Source organism: Tamandua tetradactyla, chromosome 5 (assembly GCF_023851605.1).
Source record: "Tamandua tetradactyla isolate mTamTet1 chromosome 5, mTamTet1.pri, whole genome shotgun sequence".
NCBI classification, from domain to species: Eukaryota; Metazoa; Chordata; class Mammalia; order Pilosa; family Myrmecophagidae; genus Tamandua; species Tamandua tetradactyla.
Window position 1 is genome coordinate 177,715,541 of NC_135331.1, and position 6,331 is coordinate 177,721,871.

The window sequence follows — 6,331 nt, forward strand, 5'->3', positions numbered from 1 at the left end:
CTGTAAACACCATGAAAAGGATAGGACAGCATCAAGGGCCAGAAACACTCAATACTCAGCTATGTGATGATAGTGAAAACAGTTCTTTCACTGATGAGGACATATCAGACTCTTTGAACATTCCAGTGCTAGAGATGTGCGATGGTGGAAACATTAGATAGATAGTGATAGAATTAGAAGCACAGACCTCACTGATATGAGAAGGCTTTGGGTCATTTTGGCATCCCTTGTTTTAAAGGTTTTTTGTTATATATGTAGTATATATACAAAAAAAGAAAGAAAAACCAATAATTTTCAAAGTACATTTTAACAAGTAGTTACAAAGCAGATTTCATACTTTGTTATGCCACCATTCAACTATTTCAGATTTCTCCTTGTATTTGCTTCAAAACACTGGAGGCTAAAAGAAATATCAATATAGTGATTCAGTGGTCATCCTCATTTGTTAAATCCTATCTTTGTTATAACTCCTCCTTCTCTTTGATCCTTCTCCTACTCTTTAGGGATCTTTGGGCAATGCTCATTCAAACTTTTTCACATTAATAAGGGGTGTCGACAATAAGGGATAATCTCGGAGAGGTTGGTCCCTCTGGGTTTAAAGATTTATCTGGTCTAGGATGCATCTAGAGATTGTTAAGTTTCAGGAAAATAAACTTAGGGCATGAAACTTTTATAGAGTCTCAGAGCCCTAGGTGTTTTTAAGAGTTTACACTAAGGATGTTGGTTGGGTTTGGTAAACCATAGGAATTAGCAATGAAGTTTGCAAAACAGTATTCTCCAGAATAGCCTCTCAACTATATTTCAACTCTTGTAGCCACTGATGCCTTGTTTTGTTACCCTTCTTTTTCCCCTTTTGGTCAGGAAGGCATTGTTGATCCCATGGTGTCTGATACCACTTCATCCCTGGGAGTCATGTCCCACATTGTGAGAGAGACTTTCATCCATGAATGTCATATCCCACGTAGTGGGGAGGGTAATGATTTTCCTTGCAGAGTTGGACATAGAGAGAGAGGCCACATCTGAGCAACAAGAGAGGTTTCCTGGAAGCAGCTTTTAGGGTTCATTATAGGTAGTCTTAGCTTCTCCACTACAGAAGTAAGTTTCATCTTTTTTTTTTTTTTGGAAGTCCCCAGTGTTTCAGAGGCTACCAGGGTCTTCCCAGATGGGAAGATTTCATAGTTCTATATTTTTTTCTTCAGTCCCTCAAGGGACTCTACAACACTTTAAAAATATATATTTTTATTGAGATATCTTCAGGGACCACACCGTCTATCCAAAGTATGCAGTCAGTGTTTCACAATGTCATCATATGGTTGTGTATTCATCACCATGATCATTTTAGAACATTTGCATCACTCCAGAAAAAGAAATTTAAAAAAAGGAAAATCTTATATATTCCCTCTCTCTTTTTGACTACTAATATTGCAGTCTACCCAATGTTTATAACCCTTATCCCCCCACCATTACTTATTTATTTTTGTCTTTGTTTTTTTACTCATCTGTCCATATCCTGGATAAAGGGAGCATCAGCCACAAGGTTTTCACAATTACACAGTCATGTTGTAGAAGTTATAGTTATACAACCATCTTCAAGAATCATGGCTATTGGAATGCTGTTCAACAGTTTCAGATACCTCCCTTTAGCCACTCCAATTCACCATATTATATCTATATAATGCATAAGAATAACCTCCAGGATAACCTCTCAACTCTGTTTGAAATCTCTCAGACAATGAAATTTTATTTTGTCTCATTTCCCTCTTCTCCTTTTGGTCAAGAAAGTTTTGTTAATCCCATGATGCCAGATCCTAGCTCATCCCAGGAGTTCTGTCCCACATTGCCAGGGAGATTCACACCCCTGGGAGTCATGTCCCACATGGGGGGGGGCGGTGCAGTGAGTTCCAAGTTCTCTTGGAATTTAACAAAAGATAGGCAGTGATTTAAGCACCATTAATGAAGAAATAGTTTAAGGTTTTTAAATTTATATTTCAACGTCAATCTTCAAGCATTGGATTAAGAAGGAATACTTCAAGGGAAAGCAGTTCCAAATCCAATACATCTGTGTGTTTGATGGCTAGCAGATACATTTAAAGGCGTTTTAGAAAATAAAAGTGTATGATAGCCACTATGGTAATTTCCCTTGTTCTAATTAGCATTAGATTCCATGGACACATGGGGTTATGCCAACTGAAATGGGAGAAGTCACAGCTAATTACACAGCTTAAGCATTATTTTTTTTAAAGTCTTACATATATATATTTTTTTTACCAAGGGTAAGATTAGGACCCAAACAGTTAACTTTAGTTCTCCAGAAAACTTAATATATACATTAGTGTGAAGACTTTGAAAATGTTTAACAATTGTGTTTTACCCATCTTAATCTTATTATTCATTTCTGCATATATAAATGTGTGATTGGATACATTTATGCTTCCTATATTTAGTTACTTTGCTCAGGCCACCTCAAAGTTCTCATGTAATTACAAGTTCAAAGGTTACTTTCATAAATAAAGACAGAAAGATAAAAAATTCAGGTAATTGCAAAGCAGAAGTATAATAGGCATTAGAAAACTCAGAGTGATTGATTCTCAAGATACATACTTCATATGATCATATTCCTCAGACCTGACTTTTATTTGAAAAATTAGTGACTATAGTTGTACCCATGGTTTTTCTAAGGTTATCATTTAAAAAATATTTAGGGTCTTTGCAAATTTATTACTCTTTACTTTAAAAATAATTGACAAAACTTTAAGATAAACCATTTTTTCTTATTTTAGAGAATACAATCTAAATTTTGAAGATCTATTTCTAGCAGGGAGCCTACTGAAGATAGGAAAACAAAAGTTTTGAATGTCTTTAGCCTTGTAAAATGTAGTGCCATGTGGTGGAAAAGGCTCAGAATTTGGAATCTGGCAGACCTGGCTCTGCTCACCACTTACTAGCTCTGGTACCATGAACAAATTACTTAATGTCTGAACATTAATTGTCTCACCTATAAAATACACATACTCAAAATACTCTATCTCTTGGGTATATTGTGAGATATAACCTGTACATGTAAAGCTCCTGTATTCTAGTAGGCACTCAACAAATATTAGCACCCCCTATCCCTTCTCAAAACCAAACTGAAGTTTATTAATTTCTATATTTGGGTGATTTCTACAACGGGCTAAATCATTTAAAGCTCTATCTCAAACATTTAAATGTGTGCTTTGTAGAAATGATGAATTTTGTAATAATACTACTAGCTGGTTATTATCTCCTTAGAATGTGAATTTACTTTTGGTATTGAGTTAAGCATGAAGAAAGAGATATAACATAGTAATTAGTTTGGTTTCCATGGAACACGTTGTCTTAATTGTTGTGGTTTCTATTATTGACATCAAAATTTTTTTGGACTGGGGACAGAATTTTTAGCCATAATTTAGAATCTACAACTACACATTTTCTGCCTCTTAAAATCATTTACAAATGATAATAGCTATTACTGTTCTAACAACTATTAGAATAATAGACAATAAGAACTATTGTCACTTTCAAATGACAATGGCTATTACTATTCTAAACAATAGAGCAATACTATTCTAAATCAGTTGTTTTTGTCCAAAACTGCTGATTTTTGGAGGGAATTAACTTTGAGAGGTGAATTTGATTATTGATAGGACTAGTTCATTCTTCCTTTTGATCTCTAGTTTCTATATTTCTTTGTAATATCTTTATGGAAAGAGGTATCTGGTTAATATTATTTAAAGGGAATAGTTCATAAGTGAAATCGTTAACCGAGGCATTCTCAGAAAGATCATCGCCCTGGACAGGAACAATAGAGAAGTGTAATTAGTGGCTGTGGATGATTTTTTCCAATATTTTTGGTTGGTAGCCCTGAAGATGGAATGGTTTCCCCTGTGATGAAAATAGGTCAGGCTAGAAATGGTCTCTGGGACCAGAGACCCAGAACAGAGCATCGACACTCAAGGAAACTTTCAGGTCAGTGAGGTTTGAAACCCATCTTCTTTTAGGACTTTACTTTTCCCTGCTGATATCCCAGCTTCCCTTCCACCCACCCAAGAGTACAGCCCTCTAATTATACGTCATTCAACTTCATACTGATGATGACACCACAAAGTGGTTTTCAATGCTATCTGCATCTGCAGGGAGATTTTAAAAATGGTAACAACTTCAAGATTAAAGGAATAAATTTTAATAAGTGGAATTTCAGGTATCTGCAAGAGGGATTGGGAGATGCAGGGACTCACATTTAACCTTCAGACCACACTCCCCTCGCAGCTGGGGATCCTGTTTGTGCTCAGAGCGAGCCTGACAGAACAGGTCAGAGTGCTGACTCTCAAAGGAAAGACGAAACCAACACCAACATCAGGAAGGTGGGTGCCAATTCCTACAGCCTAGGGGAGAAATAAACAGAACTTGAAAATGAGGTCAAGTCCATCGTGCCATATTGTCAATCTCCATCTTTTTTTCAGGACTGCACAAAGAAAATATATTTAGCTAAAACAAGCAGCTATTCGAAGCACAAACCACAAGGACATTTTATTTGATCAACATTAAATTTGAATATATTTTTCTGTTTGTGGTGCACTTCTCTTCCACAATGATACCTTGTACAAGGAATCACCACAGGAGAGATTGTATCCTTAAGAACACAACCTTAAGAATGAAGCCATGAATCCTGTAACAAGACAGTTTCCAACCAACATATATTGTGTTGATGTCTTACATATTTGCTTAATTCTCTTATTCTAATTTTTTGTGTGCTTGCTATTACCTCTTCAACTAGAATGAAACTTTTAAAGGCTGAGATTGGGTTTTATTCTTCTCTATATCACCTAATAATTCAGTGTTTAAAAACCTCTACAGTTTTATGAAGAATTTCACTACTTTACAAATAAATTGTTCAATTAGATGATTTTAACAAGTTGTCAATAAATGCATAGTGGATAGATGGGCCACCAGTAAACTAATCCAGGTTATAGTACTCATTAGAAATGAGTAATATCTTGTATAGTCTATTGCTGTTATTCACTTGTAAACATCAAATTACCAATTCATATTGCTTAAGCAGCATTGAGTGCTAGTGTACTGGATGTGACAAAGTTTGACAAAGCCTTGGCTAGAGGTAAAATTACCAGGCAAAGGCTTAAATTCCCATTGGGCTCATTTAGACACACAGCTAAGTAATTTATCCCATTTATTTTGATTTATCAATAGGAGTACGGTTGGTCTTTGCTTCGTTTCCTGGCTATGATCACAAACACCGCAAAATGGAGTGAGCAATGAGAATTTCATGGCTCATGATCTTGAGGCTACGCAAAGTTCAAAATTGAGGTGTCAGCAAGGTGATGCTTTCTCCATGATGTTTGTGGCACTCTGAAGTTGGCTGCCAGTGATCCTTGATTTCTCTGCCACGTGGCAATGCACAAGGTGATGTCCTCTCCTTTCTTTCCATGTTCTATTGTCTTCCAGCTTCTCATTCATCCCATGGATTTTTCTCAATATTTCTGAGTTTTCTCTGTTTATAAAGGAATCAAGTAAACCAGATTAAAACCCAACCTCATCCAATTGGGCTGCACCTTGGCTACAAATAAGATCTTGAAGATATCCTATTTATAATGGGTTCTCTCGCATAGAAATGGGATTAAGATGAAGAACATATATTTTTCTGGGACACAGAATTCAACTTACCACAGTACTTAACAAAGTTATAAAATAATTTAATTGATTGGATCTCCTTGCTTTCTTTCCCCATTAGCTCCCATGTTGCTCTGTGCTACCTGCCTTGGCTGAGCATTCCATTGCTGTGTTATTTCATATTGACTTTCATTTATGACAGTAGCACTTCTGCCCCTTCACTGCACTATCTTCATTTCCATCTGCACCCTTGTTTATAACCAAAATATCCCTCCTAGTGCTTTTGATTTAATATGTACATTTTAAATTGGATGGTTAATTGTATTTAATATGCAACATAGTAGGTATTATCCTACTAAGGATACCCTCGGAGTTTTATGGATAGGCTTCATGGAGGTCTGGATTCCCCTAAAATTGTATGAAAATCTTGAGTGAACATGCATATGTGGATTTTTCTAGGGAGCACATCAAGTGTTTTCATCACATTATCAAAGGAGCCCATCATTCCTAGAAAAGTTAAGAACTACTATCTGTTGGGTGAGATTTGAGCTCTGCTTGGCCAGGAAACACAGGAATATCTTCTCAGATAATCATCTTGCCTCTGTTGTTACCCATTTGTAACCCAAATCATCTTCACCAATGCTAGTTGTTTGACTTCCACCAACACCTTCATCATGTGCTTGAT